The sequence below is a fragment of the Pleurodeles waltl genome, chromosome 11 (genome assembly GCF_031143425.1).
Source record: "Pleurodeles waltl isolate 20211129_DDA chromosome 11, aPleWal1.hap1.20221129, whole genome shotgun sequence".
Taxonomy (NCBI): domain Eukaryota; kingdom Metazoa; phylum Chordata; class Amphibia; order Caudata; family Salamandridae; genus Pleurodeles; species Pleurodeles waltl.
In genome coordinates this window covers 42386307-42408099 of record NC_090450.1, presented here as the reverse complement: position 1 = coordinate 42408099, position 21793 = coordinate 42386307, and the positions used below count along the sequence as shown (strand labels likewise).

The 21793-nt window shown below is 43.7% G+C and overlaps 1 protein-coding gene across 1 annotated transcript in view; it reads right to left on the bottom strand.

Moving 5' to 3' along the window:
• The window catches only part of LOC138266552 (dehydrogenase/reductase SDR family member 4-like), a 208403-nt gene that overhangs the window by 18024 nt on the left and 168586 nt on the right, over window positions 1-21793 (bottom strand). The window lies entirely within an intron of this gene.

Here is a 21793-nt window from a genome sequence, read left to right as displayed (position 1 = left end):
CATTAATATATTCATTTAAAAATGGTATAAGAATATTTTCTAAGCAAGTAATAACTATGTTTTATTTTTTAGATGTTTTAGATAATAATATATTTACCTGTATTTTAAATCATTCAATATAATATTATATCATTTCCTATGGGGTTTTATTTTCATATGGGGTTTTATTTTCTATGTGAACGTGTTGCAGTATCAGTGGTTGGCCATCTATGGGGCTAGGGGTAGGATCGGCAAATTCTTAATGAGACCTTTACACTCATATGCTTGGCAATAGCATTTTGTAGTACTCTAGTAGTAATATTGCAGCACTACTAAAAGAACTGCAGAATCCACATACATTTTGATGCAAAAAACTGCATATAATTACATTATTCTCAAATATATTACACCCTTGTAGCACATCCATTCAGCACACACACCACATCTCTCCACGCAAGAGGTTTATTATTCAACCAGACACTAAGGCCCTTATTACGAGTCTGGCGGTCCTGGGACCGCCAGACTCACGGTGGCAGTTGGACTGCCGCAAAAGCAGCGGTCCGGCCTCCACATTATGACCATGGTGGAGCCACCACGGTCCGACTGCCGGCACCACCAGGTTGCTGCCGGTCGACAGCCTGGCGGTGCTGGCAGTCTTAATCCGCCAGGGCAGCACTGCAAGCAGCACTGCCCGGGGGATTACGAGTCCCCTCTTCGCCGGCTATTACATGGTGGTTCCACTGCCATGCAAAGGCTGGCGGAGACGGGATACCGGGGGCCCCTGCACTGCCCATGCACTTGGCACGGGAAGTGCAGGGGCCCCCATGGACAGACCCATCACACTTTTCGCTGCCTGAATTACAGGCAGTGAAAAGTGCGACGGGTGCTCTCGTCCCCGACACACTGCAACATTGCCACCGGCTCGATTACGACCCAGCGTCAATGTTGTGGCCCAAAGGGAAACTCATAATAGGGCCAGTGGACGGAAAACCGGAGTGGGGTCTTTCCATCCTAAAGATTTTGGCCGGCAGCCTCCGCCACCTGCCAAACTCAAAATTAGGGCCTAAGGGTCTGATTACGATCTTGGCAGATGGGATACTCCGTCGCAAATGTGACGGATAGCCCGCCATCCATTTTACAAGTTCCATACAATATAATGGAACTTGTAAAACAGCAGGCGGGATATCCATCATGTTTGTGACAGACTATCCCATCCGCTATGGTCGTAATTAGGCCCTATGTCTATCCATTCCATGCAATGTCCATAACTGACAATAAATCGCTTGTACCTCTGTTGACCCCACTCATTATATCTATTCTCCACAAACACAATGATTGACCCGTTCATAGTATTTCCCCATTATAAACAATAAATGGTGATTCAAAACACATTACCAAGTCTTAAATACCATCAGGCCAAAATATTCTATCAAGAATATCAACTACCACAATATAGAGAAAGTTATTATCTTAGCTTCACATCGTCAAACATTTACAATATGTATTGGTATGTGACAGTGGATTTACCTAGACGTAGAGTTAATAGTAGCAAACCTGTAATTAACAATATATTATGATTCACAATAACGTAGGTTCACAATATTGCAATAGTTGATATTCTGGATACAATACTTTTGGAGGATGACATCTTGTCACTCTGTACTGTGGCATACATTAAGAATAAATACATACTCCCCTCATACCACCTTGATCCTACTTACTACATTCACCCAACATATACTACTTTGTTACCACATGCACTACCTCCTTCCTACATGCATTGCAGTCTCCCCACATACCACACCCAATAACCCATACAATTATTCCGTCAATCCCCCAAGCAATATTCACTCATCTAATGGATTTCATCTTTCCAAAACACATCACACATTTACCCACACACACATCAACCCACACCACAACATACAAGCATCAACTCAATATTCTTTTATAATACACAAAATACAAAACATCAGTCCATCCAATAAACTGCCTCCACCAATCACATTAGCTACATGAGTTCACACTCTGCTCTACATTCCTTTACCTAGCATACAGTTTGAATCATCTTATGCTATCCAATAATCTACCTAAGGCACTAAATACATCCCTCCTTTAAGAATATTTAATGAAAACACACTCAATGCCACTCAGTCCAAACGATTTTACCCATAACCTCCACCCATTATCTACAGCACCCCCTTGCATATTACTCATCGTCCTCATGCTTCTCACCATGTCACCTGGTGATGTACAATCATTAAAACCTCACACATTACATCTACAAATAGAAAAACAACGTTTGGGTTCTCGCCCATTTTTTAGGAATCTTGGCATTGCCATGAACAGAGAAAGATGAATGATGCATAGTTAATTCATGATTTGTTAAAGTTAATACGTACACAGCTTCCTCTAGTACATCTGGGAATTTTAGTGGGCCTTGGGACAAGTGAAAGTGGGATAATGAGTTATAAATTTCCTGTGAAGTGAATCTAAAATGTCTGTTTAATGTAACTAGTTAATAAATATTGGGATGGGAGTAGCCCCTGCATGATATACAGTTGTATTCCATTGTCTGGAGAGCCCCACTGCATGTTTATCAGCTATGCTGAGTTTTATTTTGGCCCTAGCGTCATAATAACCTAAGCATTTGCCTAAAGGCCTAGGCCTGTTCATGATGGTGTGAAGTCCTGGACCTGTCCTATGACCTATAGGGGTGCAGCAAGCTATCCCTCATTGTACGCAGTCGAATACGGTCATTGCCCTCAGTATAGCACTGTTTTTCAGAAAATCTCACTAGTGTGACCTTTTTATTTGTGAGTGGGATCTACTGGCCCAGTTGTGTAAAGTTCTGCTATTATGTGTATGCCTTAATTGGGGCTTAGGAGCTGGGGGACAGCCAGGAAGGAGTAGTGGAAGGAGTGGTAGGGTAGAGGGAGTAGTGGAGAGAGTGCAAAGGGTGTAGAACAGCAAAAAGAAAAACATAAAAACTAAACCATCTCACTTTACTCACATTCCAAGTCCTTGAGGATGAGGGAAGGGAGCGTTTCACAACGTACACAAGAAACTTGGGTGCAACAAGCAATGGTGTCTGCCTGTCAGATAGTTTCACAGATGTGAGAGAACATCATCTACAATTTCTGGTGATTGAGCTATGGGTCTGCTCTGAAACAATCTGTCTACTGACTGAGGGAAAAAGCCTGTCTCGCCCAGCAGGTGGAGAGACTGTCCTGGAGGAGACAGGTCCAGGGTGCCCCTGGCCTTTGTGAGACACCCAGTGAAAGCTGTCTGCATAAGAGCAAGCAAGAGAGGGACAGTATGAACTGTGTTCCCTCTTGGTCCCTCAACCATGTTCCTAAAGGGAACAACAGCTGTGTGATCATTTCCTGGGTGGCAACTGCTTAGCTGCCTGGGGGCTACAACTGTAGGGATTTCCCTTGATCCAGACATGGTCTACAACTACCGAGTTGCAGTAGGCCCTGATGGTGGCTACAACTGCTATGATCAAGATAGGCCCAAGCAGGGCTGCTCCCATTTCTGGGCTAATTAGGCCTGCAGCTGATATGACCACCCTTGGCCCAACCCAGGATGCATCTGTCCTTGGTCTAGGTGGAGCCCTATGACTGTAACCTAGGGAGAATGCCAAGCATAGCCGCAGACTGTGGTTGGATGAGAGCATTGATGGATGCTAACAACGGTCACTTCCTTTGCAGGCTTGCAGACGTTTTAGTCACCACAGCCCCCTCAAAACACACAGTGGAGGGTCTCCACTTCAACTAGAGGCAAATGAGGATCAAATGTGCCACCTGTATGAAGAGGGGTAAGACTAAAAAATAGAGGTGCTCATTTACAAGCCCCTTGCGCTGCTGTAGCATCATTTCTTTTTATGCTACGGCGGTGCAGATCAGTCCCCACCTGCGTCCTATTTACAAACTGGCACAATGGGACCATTGTACCAGTTTGTAAACCCTTGCGCCACATTATACCTGTGCCAGGTATAATGGATTCAAGGGAGGCGTTCCCCTGCAAAGAGGCCCTTTTGAATGGTGTAGATAAATCTACAAGATTTCCCTCATCATCCTAGCTTCATTTTTTAGTGCCAGCTCAGGGCAGGCATGGCATGCGTTAAAGTGACACTGTGCTTTGTTCTGTAGGCCTTCCTGTGCTTTGCTGGACTAGCGTCAACATTTTTGATGGTAGTCCAGCAAACCAATACAACTGCATCAGAAATTCTGACACAGCTGTGCTAATGAGTGCCAGGGTGTGCTGTATTGTAAATACAGCGCTACTATGGTGTCGTTAGGGGGGCACAGGGTGGCGCAAACAAACGGGCACATCGTGATCAATGACCCAGTTTCATGTATATGTGTGGCCCTGAGTGTGCATTTCACTTTGTAACCTAAAAGCTGCACCTGTGCTTGATTCAGGCTTTGGCTTGACCTTCAAAGGGGGGGATCACAAGACAGCGGGGGGGCCTCCTGTGAAGGAGTAGTAGAGAGAGCTGGGTGAGTGTAGAGCAGAATCTCAGTCAAGGACACACAGACACAAAATGGTATGATTACTGGTATTGTGTAGTGTTTAGTACAACTTTGTGATTAAAGTACTTTATTGAAAAGACAAGCACAGGCCTGGACATTGAAGGTATTGAGGCCATGGTTGAGTGCTGAGCTTGAGCACCCACACAACCTCATTGAGACCCACATGAGAGCCAAATGCAGAAGGTACTGTACTTGGTCCAGTTTACACAGACATAGCAGATGGACCCACGGACATTAGAGGCAAATTAACTCAACCCCTAAGATTGGGACCCACTAGTCCCAGCCTAGCTACGCCCAATGGGGCTTCCAAAGATAAGTCATAGAATACAGTAGTATTGTGCTGCGAACAAATAATTCTTTCACTGACAAAAGCCATCTTAGTAATAGGCAAGTCACAAGACATCATGACATATTATACTGGCCTTGCTGCTGAGGCGTGTGAGATAATGGTCTATAGCTGTTTTTTCAGATTTCTGGAGATCTGTGTAAAAAAAGACTCTCAGCACTTCACATTATAAAGCCCCTTCATATGACATTTTCATTTTACTTAAAAAACACTTTGGGGGTCATTACAACCCTGGCGGTCTTTGACCGCCAGGGCTGTTTTTGAGGAAGCACCGCCAAGAGGCTGGCGTTGCTTCCAGGGGAATTACGACCACAGCGGAAATGTTGCAGTTGCACTGCTGGCACCGGCGGTTTCCCGCCACTTTTGTCCCGGCGGATTTAATCCTAAAAGGGTAGCGCTGCCTGCAGCGCTGCACAGGGGATTATGAGTCCCCCTCCCGCCAGCCTTTTCATGGCGGTTTAAACCTCCATGAAAAGGCTGGCGGAAAGGGGAGTTGTGGGGCCCCTGGGGGCCCCTGCACTGACCATGCCACTGGCATGGGAAGTGCAAGGGCCCCCTGCCATGGCCCCATGCAGCTTTTCACTGAAAAGCGTGACGGGTGCAACTGCACCCATCGCACAGCCGCTACACCGCCGGCTCCATTTGGAGCCGGCTCCCGTGTTGTGGCCGAGATCCCCGTTGGGCCGGCGTGCGGAAACCCGCTTTCCCCCCGCTGCCCCAGCGGGGACCTCAAAATAGACCCCGCGGCAGTGCGGCTGCATTGGCGGCCGCACAGCGGTTCAACCTTGGTGTGCGGCCTCAGCCGCCCGCCAAGGTTGTAATGAGGGCCATTGTGTTTGCCAGAGTGTATAATGTAAAACCACATTCTTTTGCATTTGTCAAAGAGTTCACAACATAAAACCCCTTACAAATGTACCTCTCAGAGAGGCTGCAATGTATTTCATATCGGATCAGCGTTAATGTTGTCTTTAACATCTATGACCAATGCAACTACTTCATAGTGAGCTACACCAAATGTTGCTCAATCAAATGTCCATAAAGAATATCAACAAGTGGTTGGAGCCAGAATATTGGGGCTACCTTACTATTAGACCCAAACTGAGCAACAAACACAAAGCTTTAGTGCTTCACCTTTGGGTTAGGGAGACAGACGAGTCCAAGACTGGGGCCTGGTGTGGATTAGAAACTCAGAACTTTTCAAAGCACATAATTACACTTTATTGTGCATTTCGTTTAAAGTACTTGAATTCACACAAAGTTAAATACTAAACATACTGGTACAAATGTAAAAAAATGGAATTCAGATTATCTAACCCCTCCTGAACAGAGATTTGTGTTAGAAGGTTTCTCAGAGTTAAACATTGTAAAGCCCATCCTATGGGATTTATCCCAAAGGTCACACTATAAAACTTCTTCAACTCTATTTGTCAGTATATTCAAAATGTGAAACTTCTTCCAATAGTATTTGCAAGAGAATTTAATTTATTGCAGTTTCCTACAGCATTTGCCAACTGAGAGTCTCCATTGCAAAACATGTCATAATGTATTTATCATAGGATAACACCATGCAATGCCACTTGCTTGTGCGTTTAACATGGAGTCTGCATTAACAGTGTTATTATCAGTTGTGATTAATGTGGCGTAACACAACTGCTGCCCAACCAAATGGCCATAAAGAAAATCAACAAAGGACCTGTGTCAGAATCCTCTCTCTATAGTGCTTTTTATTAATTCTTATTGTGATCACATGAGCTCTGGCAGAAAATTAGCTCTGTCTCGACAGACTTAACCTATCTATAGTTTAATTATGTAGCTAAATTGCAGCTGAGACGCAAGGGGGTGCTGTACATCAATGAGTGATGTTGGAAGACTACACAGCATTAAATAAATCACCCTCATTTAAAATTGCATAACATGTTACATTGTTAACACTTTTAGCAAAGGGGAGATGAAATGATTGACCCAAAATTACACAATTGATATCTTTTAAGATCACCTTTTGTGATTCTTATGGCCTTGTAGCACTGGCATGCACTTGCAGAAGCTTAACGAGTGTTTATCACAGACTAGAATTTAAGTTATTCTGTTATGACGTGAAGAGCAAAAGCTAGGACTAGGGCCAAGGTCCCAAAGTTGCAAAACCTAGACACTTTTCTTCCCACAAGGTTACACTTGCTGACATGCTTCCAAGTTCCATAAGGCAGTGGTTCCCGACAGGCGGTCCGTGGACCCCTTGGGGTCTGCAAGGCATCCACAGGGGGTCCTTGTCTGCTTCGAAAATGTAATAATTTTAACAAATTTGGTCCCCAGCTTTCAGTAATGAATTACTGAGGAGGTTACCTGGATTCCAATAATGATTCAGTGGGGGTCCTTGAGTAATGATAAAGTGGGGATCCACAGAAGTCAAAAGGTTGGGAATATTAGACATATAAGGCATTGATTCAGTAACTTTATGTTATGGTTTATTCTTTTGCTTCAAAATAGTAACTAATGCTTATTATCTTTTTCATTCAGAAATATTAACATTAATTATGATGGGGTAGAGTAAATATCTGTATAAGTGAGGATATTGTTTTTGGGAGTGGATGACTTTGTGACAATAGATATGGACTGGAAGAGTGTGCATAGGGTTAAAGAGTGTCAAGAGTGATCAGTGAATGAATAGAGAGTGAGAGGTGAACAGAACAAGAAAATGTGGAAAGGTTGGAAAATGTGGAGGGAGAATAGTGGGATGAGAAGGTGTGGACGGGTTGAGGGTGTGAATATGGAAAATATGGATGGTGGATGGAGGTGACAGTAGAACGGTGCCTAAGGATTATGGGGCAAATACTTATTAAATCTGGCCCTACTTTTTTTATTAAGCATGCTGATCTGTCAAATTAGAAACATAAGCTGTTTTTTCTGAGAAATATAATCATGGACACAATTTAGAATGCACCATTCTCTTTACCAGGGCCCCCATTGGAAGAACATTAAGTCAATAGATGAGAGCTATTGTATGGTAAAATGAAAAAAGAGCACTGAGATACAGAGGTATAGAGAGAGGAGGGGTAACAAAAGCTGAGGTAGTAAAATGGAATCAAAAGTGACAAATATAGATGTAGGCACAGGGAAATTAAAAGCCATAAAACTTAATCCACCCAAAGAGAGAAAGTTTCTGCAGCCACCTCCCAGTGAGTACCACAGCCGGAGAAGATAGCCGCTCACTCTCCCTACATGTGCAGCAGACCATGGTGCTGCTGGGAACCTTTGTAATGGGACCCCCCACCCTCTGAGGGATGATTGGAAGCGCCCCCCCCTCCCCGCTAACACTGAAATACTGAGGCTGCCTCTCTCGGACCACATTGTCCCACTTGTTGTTCGCTGGTTCTTCTTGGCCTGCCATGCTCAACCCATGAGACCTCTTGGCAGGTTCGTGGCACCCCAACTGGCACATGCTTAAAATAAATGGGGACCATCATCGGCAGAGGGGATAGCCATAATGGGGCTGGATTGAAGAAGCGCCTCAAACACAGAAAATCTCAACTGCCCGGAGAGGGGCCGCAAACTAGTCATCTGATTCTCTGGGCCTACGAACTGAACTCTAAGGCTATACCATGATGCCACCAACAAATACTGCTACAGTTGATTTAGAGCCTTTGGGAGTCCACTGCAGCAGCCACACAGCAGCACCAACCCTGAAATTCAGCAGAGCCTTGGTGGAGGGGTTCTTCCTGCCTCTGTCACCTCCCACTGTGACGGGGTTGTCTGGTTGTCTCTGCCTGAAGGATCCGCATGGTGTCCTGATGCACCTGGCTCCACTACGTTCCTTAATGAAACAGAGGCTACTAACGCAGGGTGGCGGTTGATGAGATGCATGTGCCTTGTGAGGCCCTCCACGGGACACTCCTGGAGCCCAGAAACAGGCAGTTGCTACCCTCTAAAACTCGCTCACATAACACCTCCTAAGACTGCCCACAGCACCTTGTATTGTTCCCCTGTGAGACCTGGGGAAGCTAGAGAAGCACCTAAAGAATTATAGTTGAGGTACTCCAACACACTTGCTAACCAAGCGCTACTCATACTCAAGTCAGTTCTCTAGACCAGAAGAGATCACAGTATTTCCCAGCAGATGAGAGGCACATTTAAGGAGATATAGCGATAGCTTGAGCCAAGAAAGACTGCACGTTAAAAGAGATGCTGTCTAAACCTTTTGGGAGCAGATTGGAAGACAGGCCTCGAACCATCAACAAACTGGGGGGAATATGAGAGTCCATTGACCCAAACATTTCTAGAAGCCCTCTTCACCTCCTTCTGGGAGGACTTGCAAATTGTGTTGAAGGATCTGTCCCAGGATCTGAAGGAGGTCTGTTGCAAGCTGGTGGAGGTGGGTGAGAGGATCCCCAACTCTTAAGATCATGAGACTAGCAGAGCTAAGGAGATCAAGCAGCTCCAGCAAGAAGTTGCACGTCTTCATGAACAGTAGATTGACTTACAGGCCCATGCAGATGACCTTGAAAATCGGTCAAGGCATAACAATATATGCATCCAAGTGGTCCTTACAAATGCCAAGAAGGATGATATTGCCACTTATGTCAAGGCCCTTTTCACTCAAATCCTTGAAACAGCACCTGACAAGAAAATCCAGATCGATAAAGTGCACCGGATTGGACCGCAGTGACCCTGCAAACACCTGCCCAGCTAACATTTTGGTCTTTGTCCATGATATCCAACTTAGAGAAAGAATTCTTCACAAAGCTAGGGACCTGTACCCCCTGAAGTTCAGGGAACACACACTGGTTCCATACTAGGACTTATTGGTGATTACTGTACAAAAGAGGAGGGATTTCTGCCCCATTTTCACTCATCTTCGAGAGAAGGGAATAACCTACTTCTGAGGCTACCCCTTCTGCATTTTCTTTCGGTGGGAATGGAAGCTGCACCAACTTCACCAGCCTCCAAGATGCTGCAGATTAAAGCACCTTCCGAGGATGCTCAACAGGCTTCCCCACAAAAGTGCAAAAGCCAGGAAGCGCTCTCTTTGGCAGGGAGTTTCCTCAGGTGACCACCGACCAGATCCTGAGACTATGACACTGGAACGCTGGGCGGTGCTGGAGTCGCTGACAGGAGACGGCAACAGGTGAGATCCCGATCGACCGTAATTGTGGCTCCAGGACGGTAATTGAGATGTGGGAGGCTGGGGATGGGGGTGGAGGGGCAGAGGATGGAGTGCACAGGCTGGACAATGGAGGTCTGTATAAAGCCACAAATCCCATTATTTGTTTGCCTGAATGAACTATGCTGCTGTCCCTGGCTTTTCATCTTTGAAATGTTTATGTTTTCGTTATTATTGATTTGTTAACTGTTGGGAAGGAGTACACTCATTCTTGGTGGACACAAATCATGCTGGGTAGTTTCTTAAACATCAACTCCCGACATCCCTACATCCCTTGGGCACACATGGGTCGACTCTTAGGGCGTATGACTCCAGCACAATGACTAACCCCTTAAAAACACAATAAGTTAAAAGTCATCACTCTCAAAGTGAAGGAGCTTTACAACCCAACCAAGTGTTGTGCGATCCTTTCCTATCTAAAGCAAACAGGAGCTGACCTGATATTGCAGGAGATGCACCTGCTCCCTGGAGACTGCCACAGACTTCAGTCCTGAGCCTTCCCACATCAGTTTTTCTCATCTGTGGCCACTAAAGCCACTTGAATGGCACTCGCTCCTTCAGAAGGAAGGTGGGTGACAAACTGGCGGAGATCAAAGGGCACTTTTTGGACCACAGGGTGCATGTCAGGATCACCTTTTTATAGTACATGGCAACCAAGAAAGAATTCTTCACCGGGCACTAGCAGAAGTTATGTCTAATCATGAAAGGAATGTTCTACTTGGGGGGATTGGAACCTAGTTTTCCATTACGAGCTAGACAGGTCAGGGTCTTGATATGGTGGGACTGGGGTTTTGTTTCCCGGAAGGTGCCCATTGAGTAGGGGAACTGAGGCTTAGGGATCTGTGGTAAGAATGGTACCCCATGACCTAGAACTACACATTTTATTCCCACGCTTACAGGATATATGCCCTACTTGATAATTTTTTAAGAACTACGTGAATTCAGAATTTGCTTACAGACATAGAGCTAGAGCCTAGCTCCCTCTCGGACCATGCATCAGTTTCTCTTGTATTAGATCTCCCACCCTCGCAGTGGAGGTTCTGGCCCTGGAGAATGACAGAAGCCTTCCTCTAGAGGACTAAGGTAGTGGAACAGTACACCCAAGCCATTACCAACTTTCCTGAACTCAGTGACACAGCTGACACTTTCATCTCCCTTCTACGGGAGACTCTAAAAGCAGTGATCCAAGGTGAGCTAATAGCGGTCTCCACAGCTGATAAAACACTTCGGCAGGAAAAGAGGCAACAGCTGCGCCAGCAGGTGATAGAGCTGGAGAGGATACACAGACGCACCAGCATGCCATGTTTCTAGAGACAGAAGCGGCCAGGACACAACTCACTGGCTTGGATATGGACAAGACTGAACATGCCTTACTTAGACTTTGTCATTCCTTCTATGTGGGATGAAATAAGTGTGGATGCTGCTGGCCAAAAGACTTCATTCCCAGAGACAGGCAACGGGGGTTGAGTCTCTCTTGATCCATGAAGGCACTGAAATAGTGGAAAATGCCCACATCGCATCCACCTTCCATAGCTTTTATGAGGACCATTATTCTTCCCAGACCCTAATGGGGAGGGACCAGGCTCACACCCCAAAAGCGCCCACAGGGCATGCCTGTCGGCTGCACAGGCAGATTTGTTGGATCGCCCGATCAGGATAGAGGGGGTCATATTAGCCATAGCAAGATTGAAGCCTCTTAAATCACAAGGCGGCTTCCCAGACCTGTTTTATAAAATGTTCTGTCAAATACTGGCACCCATCTTGACCTGACTATTTAATGTGATAACTGTACCGGTTACATTCCTGTCCTCCAGGTTGGAGGCATCCATTGTGCTTACCCCTGAACCGGGGAATTTCCCAAATAACTGGAGTCCTACAGACTGACATCCCTCCTGAACATGGACATTAAGCTGCTCACTGGAATTCTGGCATCCCAGCTGATTCCCCCGTTACTGGGCCTAATTGAGCCCGATCAGGCTGGATTTATTCCACAAAGACAGTGCAGTGACAACACAAAGCAAATCCTACACTTTCTTGACAAAGCCAAACGCTCCCAATGTGACATTATGCTCTTGGCCATAGACGCAGAGAAGGCATTTGACTGGCTTCACTGGCCATACCTGGTAGCTACCCTGGAACATTTTGGTTTCGGGACCAGATTTTGAGCCTGAATCACGAGCAATTACAGTCAACTGAGGGTAACTGTACAGGTCAATGGCCTGATTTTGTCTCCATTCCCCATCTGCTGGGGGACAAGACAGGGGTGCCAAATCTCACCCCTGCTGTTCGCTCGTCCCGTATCCACCTTTGTCTAGTGGATACGGGACGATTTGAGCATCACAGTCATTGTTTTTGGCAAGGATATATATACCCTCACCCTTTACGCTGATGATGTCATTGTCACATTGGACAAGCCTCCCAGGTCCTCAATCTCTCACTGTCCCCGAAGACGGTGATGTTCCTTGCACACCACCATCCAATTCAATGTCAACCAACTTCTATTCCATACTAGTGCTTACAACTTGCACCTACCATTAAAGAGACATCGACCCTAAATTATCAAACCCTCCTAAAGCAAGTCAAAAGGGACCTGAAACACTGGAAACTTTACCCTTTTTCTTGGCTGGGCTGGATAGCAGGAATAAAGATGACCATGTTCCCTAGAATCCTATTCCCCTTTCAAACCATCTCCCTACCGGTATGTTCCAAGCCTTGCAGAGTGAAATACACGGCTTTATGTTGACAGAGAAAGGACCACCCAGAAGTCGGGCATTGGCTTATCAGTCTCCGCTGAAAGGAGGTTGGGCATTCCTAACATCCTACAATACTACTAAGTGGCCCACCTCTGCTACCTGGTAGAAAGGTCCAGGGAGCAAACCAATAAACATTGGCTGTTTATGGGCCGAGCAATCAATGTCACCTTCCTTTGGTAGATTCCATTCCTGGTGCATCAGCAGAGACCATGGGGCCTTTATTCCTCATCGGACAATCACACAATTACACAATTCTGAAAGTATGGAACCAGACTGCACAGTGTAGGGCCCTCTAAACATTCCCGTCCCTTCAGACCCTGATAGTACCCAACGTGGCTTTTATGCCAGGCCTGGATCAGGTCCCGCTTCACCACTGGCTGAGCACCGTCTGTAGTTCTGCTGGACAATTATTTGACAAATGGGCCTCCATCCATTTTTGCGACTGAGGAATGACTATGCACTCACGGAGTCAGAGAATACGATATCTGCAAATTCAACACTGGGTGATGCATCCAGGAATGCGCCCTGGAACACAGTGGACCCTCATGGATTATGAAAAATGGTTTCCCATGAAGAATAACCACAAACACCTTATCACCAAACTGCTCAGCATAATACAACACTCCACCCCAGCGTTTAAGTCACCGGACCAAACTCGCTGTGAGGCGGAACTGGCGATGACACTCACGACAAAGGGATGGGAGAAGGTGTATTATCGGGGCACACCACACTGTGCGTAATATGGCCAGCATTTAAACAGCCACAAAAATTGCCACGTATTGGTACCTTACCCCAGTACATTTGCGCAAAGGTAATCCTACTTGCAGCGATGGTTGTTGGAGGCATTGTGGAGCCCTGGGACATTAGTACACCTTCTCGGGGAATGTCATAGGCTCACCCAGTACTGGGAGGGAAACCTGAACAACAGTGACACTCATATTGACACTCATCTACCTCGGTTCCCTCTGCATGTCATCCTGGGACTTTCCAATCACCTAACATTCCCACTCAAATCGCACAGGGGATGGCAGATAGGCATGGCGTTAGAAGCAGCCTTACAAAATATCTTCGCTCACTGGGGCACCAACACAATCCCAACATATCTAAGGTGGCTTTACAGACTATGGCACATGCTGCGGATGGAGAAACTCTCCTTGGTCCTCACTGCTCAGGGAGATTTCTTCAGAGAGCTCTGGCACCCATACTTGACCCTACTCTCTAGAGAATTCATGGAATTGAGGCCCCAAATACTTGCAACTACTACAACTGACAGCTGTAGATGAACCCTGCAGGTCACAGGGGCGGTCTTGGGGATGATCGCCAGACCACAGTACGCCCTACCAGGTGTATTTGCCATCATGTGTACTCTAGGTGAGGGTGGGAGAGTGGGGCTATTACACTGTTCTTTTTGGTTAAGTAATTTCATAGGAATAGCAGCACCTTATTGATTGTTTTATCTTAGCTGTCATATGAGGGTAATATTGCTTATACAAAGATGTCAACCTGAGAAGGACTTCAGTCGATTGCTTGCAAAAAAGTTCCCAACTGACCAATAAAGATCCAGATCTTCCTATTGTCCTGGATAAGAGCCTCCTTACGTAAATGGCTGCACACCTCAAGGGGCTTGTGGATTGTGTCCCATGCCTATACAGTAGATTGTGATATAGGGTTACACCCTACAGCATTACCCTTACCTTTCTCATATATAATAATAACCAACCCCGAAAAATTACAAAATCTCAGGCATTGAGAACTGTGATCGAGATAAAGTAAGTATCAGCAAATAATAACAGTTCCTGTTTCAATCAGGTATGTTTATAGGCAAAACTGCCTGCAACTGATGGATTTTGGCTAGAAGTGGTTCTAGAGCTAAGAGAGAGAGGAGGCATCCCTGTCTGCCGCCCCTAATTGTAGACTGGCCTAAAGAAAAATCCTTAACAACTGACCTGCAATGTTGTCTTCATATCCAGCCATTTAGAATTGCTCAAAAAGCAGACCTAGCCCCTTCATTTCAAAGTCATAACGAGGCATCCCCATTCAACACAATTAAAAGACTTTTCAGAATTTAAAGAAGAGTTATTTTGTCATTTCAGACATCCTTCATTAAGTGTATCATGACCCTAATATTTTTCCTAGGACATATGCTAGAATTGAAACCAGCGTTACTTTATTGGACAAGAGATAGTATCACTGTTTCCAGTCTTTAGACGAGTACCTTTGTTTGGATCTAATACTGACATTTGCTTGTGGCTGGCACATTTAGAGGGTCTTTATTCAGCTTGGATTAAGCAAGATGAATAGTTGATTAAATTCATGGCATAAGTTTCCCATGGATGTTGTTTCACAAAGACCGTGCATCGGACCTCGCCACTTTAGCGTTACTCATCCTACATAATTTGGTGGGGAATTCATCATCCCCCAATGCCTTGTTGTCATCCACAACATCTAGGGCTTGTGTATCTCCTCTTCAGAAATGATGCCCTCTGAGGCATTAAGAGCCTTTTGCATTAAACAAGTCAAGGCCACCCCATCCAAGAAAGAAGATTTAAGACCTTGAATCTCAGTTTGATTGCAATTATACAGTTAAGCAAAGAACCAGGCAAATTCACTCAACATGTCTACCAGATACAAAAGCATTATAGTTCGGTGATTGAGTGTTGCAGGGATGGCCAACAGTGATTCTTGCTGCCTTAGCTTTCCACATTTTCCCCAAACTTATAATACTTCCTCTTCCAGTGATGCAGACCTGTTTCATAAGCAAATGGTTCAGGTCATCTTTTCCTTCAGTCACATTTCTCAACAGGGTGGGTGTGAATGTGATAACGTCTCTCACAACCCTTTCCAGATCCTTTCGATTCCAAATGGTGGGCACGTGGTATGTTGTGGAATATTTCATCATTCGGTCTATGAGTGTTGCCCAGATCACCTGAGCAGAGGCCTCATTTTCTGCCATGAAGACCAAAAGCATAGATCTTTTTTCATGTTATCAGAAGCCGTTTCATACTGAAAGATATTCATGCACTTATGTGTTACCCATGGAATGTTGAGGATAAGATCTAAATGTAGAAGAATCGAAGACTGATCAGAAATGCCTTTCCCAAGGATGTGCAAGTTACAGCAAATGGAGGGGAGTTTGCTGACATCCGTCTATATGTGTGTAGATTCTGTACACAAGTGAAGTAAAAACGTATTTTCTTTCTATTAGATTCCTAAGTCTACAAATGTCAGATCACCCAATAAATCCTTCTATAGGTCTATGCCTCTGGTATTCTGACATAGGGAGCACTAGACCTGTTTACGACTGTATTCACTATCACATCCCTACCAGAATCAATTCAGCCGTGCCTACTTCTGTAAGAATTCTAGATATCATGGGAAAAACGGATAGTTTAGTACCTATCGGCGCATACTCTGAACCACTCATCAGTATCCTTTCCTGCATTGATATCTTTGCTGGTACACCTCCCACCTTGATGAGACCACACTTTCAAAAGAAACATGCGCAATGATTTTCTGCTCAATAAAGGCAAGAACGCCTCTTTTGTGTGCAGCCATACCAAAAGTACAAGACTCTGAATCCAAAGTGTTACTTGCAAAATCAACCTTGATCACCCAATTCCTCTTGAGTTTCACAGATTCTGATGGCAGAAGTTAGGTTCAAGCTATAAGGGGGTTGTGGTAATATGGGCCAGAACGTATTCTGCTACAAATACTGTGTGACATTTAGTGATAGTACTGCCATATTTCTAGTAGGGACATGTCCACTTCATGTTGTCCCATAGTCCATTGAAGCGAAGTGGTAGAGAATAATTAAAAGTTCTTAAAAGTAGTTCAGAGTCAGGTCACAGTATATTAGTGCCTCGCCCCCTGTGATGAGGGAGGATCTAGAGAAACCAATACATTCAGAAGAATACCACATGAGTGCCAGAGACATCACTGTGATTAGAAGTATGGGCCTCAGAAAGAGGGAAGAGACAGGAAGAAAAGAAGCTGGTGAAGGGAAATGAGTATTCAGGTGGACAGTGATTACTCAGTATACTGGTAATCCCTCCCACGATTTTCATTGACACTTCTCTCCAAGTATTAGAAAAATACCAATCTAAATTTCAATCAAACATTCTAAACTCAAGGACTCTACCTTCTCACTCGGCCACATCTCAGAACTGGTCCAAAGAGTCACTAAATTATGAATTATGTGGCAAACAAGAACTCAAAACTCAGAATGCCAAGCCCACCAAGGAACACAAAGTCATGCAATATTGGGCAGAAGGATTCTGGCAAGAATCAACGTTGAAAAGGAAAAGTGCACCAGTCCCAACAAAGACTCTAACCCAGAGGCCAGCATTAACTCTAGGAATATGCTCAAATAAAGAAATTCAACATCCAACACTTCCACTTTCTCTTACAGTGTGAGATACATATTCATGTCTCACATCACATTCAAACTCAAACAAAAAGGAAACTGAATGTCACACATTGGTAGTAGACAAACACAATGCTTTCAATGAGCAGATTTTGCTTTCTGACCAACTCTTGCTATTTCATCAGAGACTACAATTTGTGCCTGCCCCTATTTGCAGTGTCTTCTGTCAGTATGCCATACTGGACCATCATCCTGTGACCAGCACTCACATTCCTTGAACAAATTGTAGTCACATTTTTTAATACCCAGGGAATCCTCTTGCGTTGCCAGATTGCCTTTAGCAATTCAGTGGTGTGCTCAGGGGTGTCCATTGCAGTGGATGCAAAACTCTCTAAAAACAACTCTAAGACATGTAATGAAACTCCATGTTTTTATTCTCCACTGTTATCCACAAGGTGGCTGGTTATAGGAGACTAAAGCAAATGTATTTTTCCCTGAGCTGCAGACAAAGAGCTAGACTCTCATTTGTTTTTACAGCAGTGATGAGAGAGAATTTGCCAGAAATTAACACCTTTTAAAATTTATTTCTGAAAGGGCCATTATAATTTTTTGGCCTCCAGGAAGATCGGTCTTGCATGTTGATTACACAGTAGGCAGGCATTTAATTTAGAGCAGGTCCTAAATGCTCTCTGATGAACGCAAAAATGCCATCCTATTCCTCAGATTCATTTAGATCCATGATCTTAATTTTACACAGCCTACTCCTGTCCTCCAAATCCCTTATTTTTCTGTGTAGCAACCAAACTTTCTGACCAAACGGAAAGAATAGGGTCGAGTGATAAAACATTTCCTTTAGCACGCAGATGTGCCATTCAGAGGATTCCAGCCAGAACAGAAAATAGGTTTGAGCTCTGCATTGGCCTCCTTCACGTTTCCTTGAACTGATGCAATTGAGGACTTTTTGGCTGTTACCTTGTACAAAAGTGTTTTGACCATAGGCTGCCTTTGCTTTTCGCTTTGATTGTGAACAATCCTTCTGTCATTTACCGGTAAGGGCTTCCATGAACAGAAGTTGTCTTGAAGATTTCAGGTGGACCCCAGAAAAATATCAGACAATGACAGTCATAGAGCTGTGGGAGAAGTATTACTGGGTGTTTCTGAGTGCACTCACCCTGCGGCTTCAAGTGGGAGATGGGGCAGGCGTATGTCTACAATCTCACCTGAAAGATCTCAACTGAGAAGAGTTGTCAGACTCCAACTGCTCGGTCGACAAAGCAGGTCCAATGAGAAGGAGGTGGGTATTTTGCACATTATGGCCCATATTTATACTTCTTTAGCGCCGCATTTGTGCCGCTTTTTGACTCAAATGCGGCGCAAAATTACAAAATACAATTGCATTTTGTAAGTTTGCGCCGCTTTTGCGTCAAAAATTGACACAAATGCGGCGCTAAAAAAGTATAAATATGGGCCTATATGTAATATATAGCCTTAGAGGGTGTCCAAGGGGTCTAGGTTTCAGCCACCGAATGGCAACCACAATGCTTCAGCATCGCACCCTAGCAAGCGAACAAGAAAAGCCAAATCCCCAGCTACAATTAGAGAACTCCCTGTGCCTGAATAGGCAGAACTGGTGCTCTTTTCATATCACCAAGCACTGGGAAGTGAGAGATCATAGTTACACAGTCTATACTTGTGAAACTGCACCAGTACAATGTTATATTTACTTATTTGGCAGCAGCCATGAATGAATACCACAGGATACATTGTTTTAGCGTGCAGCTGTGCCAGCTGATCAGCGGAGTGTGGCAGCACCTGAAGGGCATGCCATGTACTACTACCTGCTGCTCTTTCCCGTAAAATAAAAAATGGAGCCCCCTCATCCACTTCTTTGGGGCCTCCACTCCCAGGCTCATTGTGGACCACTGCTCCTCTCTGCAGTCACAGTGCACTATGGTCTCCAAGCTGCACTATGTAGTAGGCCTCACAGCTTCCTGACTCCAGAATTGATAGGGGTATCTTGGGCTCCTCAAGAGTGCAGTGACCTTGCGCAGTCACACTGTGGTCTTACTGTTACCATGGCCCCCCACATTAGCGGCAATAATGAGATAGATGAGCAGTAGAGATGGGAGCTGTATTGATCAGCAGCCATCAACAGCATTAACCACGTACCCCCTTGTATGTTGCTATTTGATGTATAAACCATTAATTTGTATTCATTAAGCTATGTTTCAATTTCTACTCACCTGAAATGATGACTGTAAAAATTTTGATTGATGCCTGCAATATTTAGCTTAGAAATCTTTGCGCTTTTTTTGAAGTGCTTATCTAGAGCCCTACACATCCATTCATCCTCTTTGCTATTATAACCAATACATGCTCTTCATCCTTCAACCTCATGATTTTGCAGGTAAAAAAAATAAATAGCTCCTAAAACACAATGATCAATCATCAAATCCAAGTGGCTGGATCCCCAATACACTCAAAATCAAACTACCAATAAAAACAAACTTTAAAATATTCTCCCCAATATACCTCACTGAACTGAAAGCTACATGTGAAGCCAGAACATAAAAAAAAAATCACACCACCAAAATTTGACGCAACCAGTTCATTTGAATGTTGAGGAATATATTCTTGCTTCCCCTTTATGTCCCTTGCATAAATCTTCATAAGTGATATAAATCATATAAATCTTTATTTGATTATTAAAAAAGAATCATCAAAGAATGAAACATACACCCACCCATAAATATTAATAAAAAAAGAAACGCACATAGATAGTACATAATAGCATGGCATCTGGGAGCAAGATCATTAGGAGCATTAACAATCTTTACCCTCATATATATTACGAAAAAATGGCATCTGGTTACAAAATTATTAAGAACTTTAAAAATCATTAACTTCATAGATACATCATTAAAATAAATACATTTTTTAAATGTGTAGCCTTTTAGATACCAACAGTCAATACCAGTGACTCCTGAAACCTGGAATACAATTTCTACAGATTGTTCTCCTTTCCCAAATTTGCAACTGATTAAAAGGTCAAAATGTCTTTTAAGTAGTTTATTTGCCTTCTTGATTTGCATCATACTATAATTTCTCATAGAGGTACTCAATATCCTTTTTGGAAAGATTTATGTGTAGGTCATTGAGAATCGCAAAAGGCTCTTTCTTCTGGCTATAAACCTCACTCAAATGGCACAGAGAGAACTGATGAAAATATGTGGTATTATTGTAATGCCTTTTAAGCCCCTATGGCTTCCCATTTACCAACTGAGGAGTCTTTGTGATATTATTCGACTCACAATGCCATAAAGGCATCTTCTTTCTGTATGTAAGAATTTCACCCACGAGTGTTTCCACTCTTTCTACTCTTTCTTTTTACAGATCCTTTTGTTCCTGTGACTACTGATGATTTATATTTGTGAGAGAAGCATACAGAGCTTCCTTATGAAAGCTCATGCCATACGGGGATATGATGTAGAATCAACATCAGCTTCTGACAAAGGGCCTAATTTAGAGTTTGGGGAAGAGGTTACTCCATTGCAAATGTGATGGATATCCCATCCATATTATTACACTTGCCGTAGGATATAATGAACTTGTAATAAGATGGACAGAATCTCTGCTAAGTCTGTGATTGAGTGCCCTGTCATCCAAACTCTAAAACAGGCACTAAAGGCCTGATTTATAAAAAGTTAGCACCACCTTTGCATAATTTTTTGATGCAAAAGTGGCGCAAATTTACAAAATATAATTATAATTTGTGAATTTGCGCTGCTTTTGCTTCAAAAAATGACACACAGGCAGTGCTAACTTTTCATACATCTAGCCCTAAGTTTCTCCTTGAAAGAACATTTGGTTGTCTTCTGATTTGTTTCTGCCCATACCTCACTAGTTAAATTTTGAACATGATTTTTGGTCATATAATTATAAATCATCATATCAGTCCTGTGACCTTTTGATTGAAGTTGCCTAATACTTCAAAGTGCCAGAGTTTTTTGTTCATCCCAACTGAAGCCATATGTTCCTGGTATTTACCATCACCATCCATCTGAACTTCCACCACTTTTGGTGAGTAACCAGAATATGAGGTCAAAGAAACATGCAATTATCAAGTATTGTGGTCGTCTTCAATTCCTTTTTCACAATGGAGATTCTTCTTCTGGCAAGAGTTCTGGGGAAGATGCATCTTCAGTCCATGCTTCTTGGTTAGTTTCACATTTATTTCAGAGGCACCTAGATTATCCCAGAGATTATATTTATGAGGCCTGAAAAACTGTTTTGGTTAATATTCAATTATTTTGGAAACTGTAGTCTGAAATATGTGCTACTGTTACTATTATCCGTCAAGAAGCAAAATGATTCAGTTAAGTAGGAGAATAATGTAAACCTGCCCATAGTCACTGGCATAATCCATTCTATTTGCTGAACCACTCACTGCTGAATTGTAGGAAAGATCCATATTAGTGATCCTAAGTGTACTACAAGTAACGTTTTTCCACACATGATTTAGATATTGTAACAATGGATGTATGGACAGGTCTTACTTGCTTTGTGGAAAAAGCTACTGAGTTTTGCAATATTTCAGGGTACAACCTCAATACCACTAAAAGTGAGAACGTAAAAACTAATCAACCATGAATAAAGGAA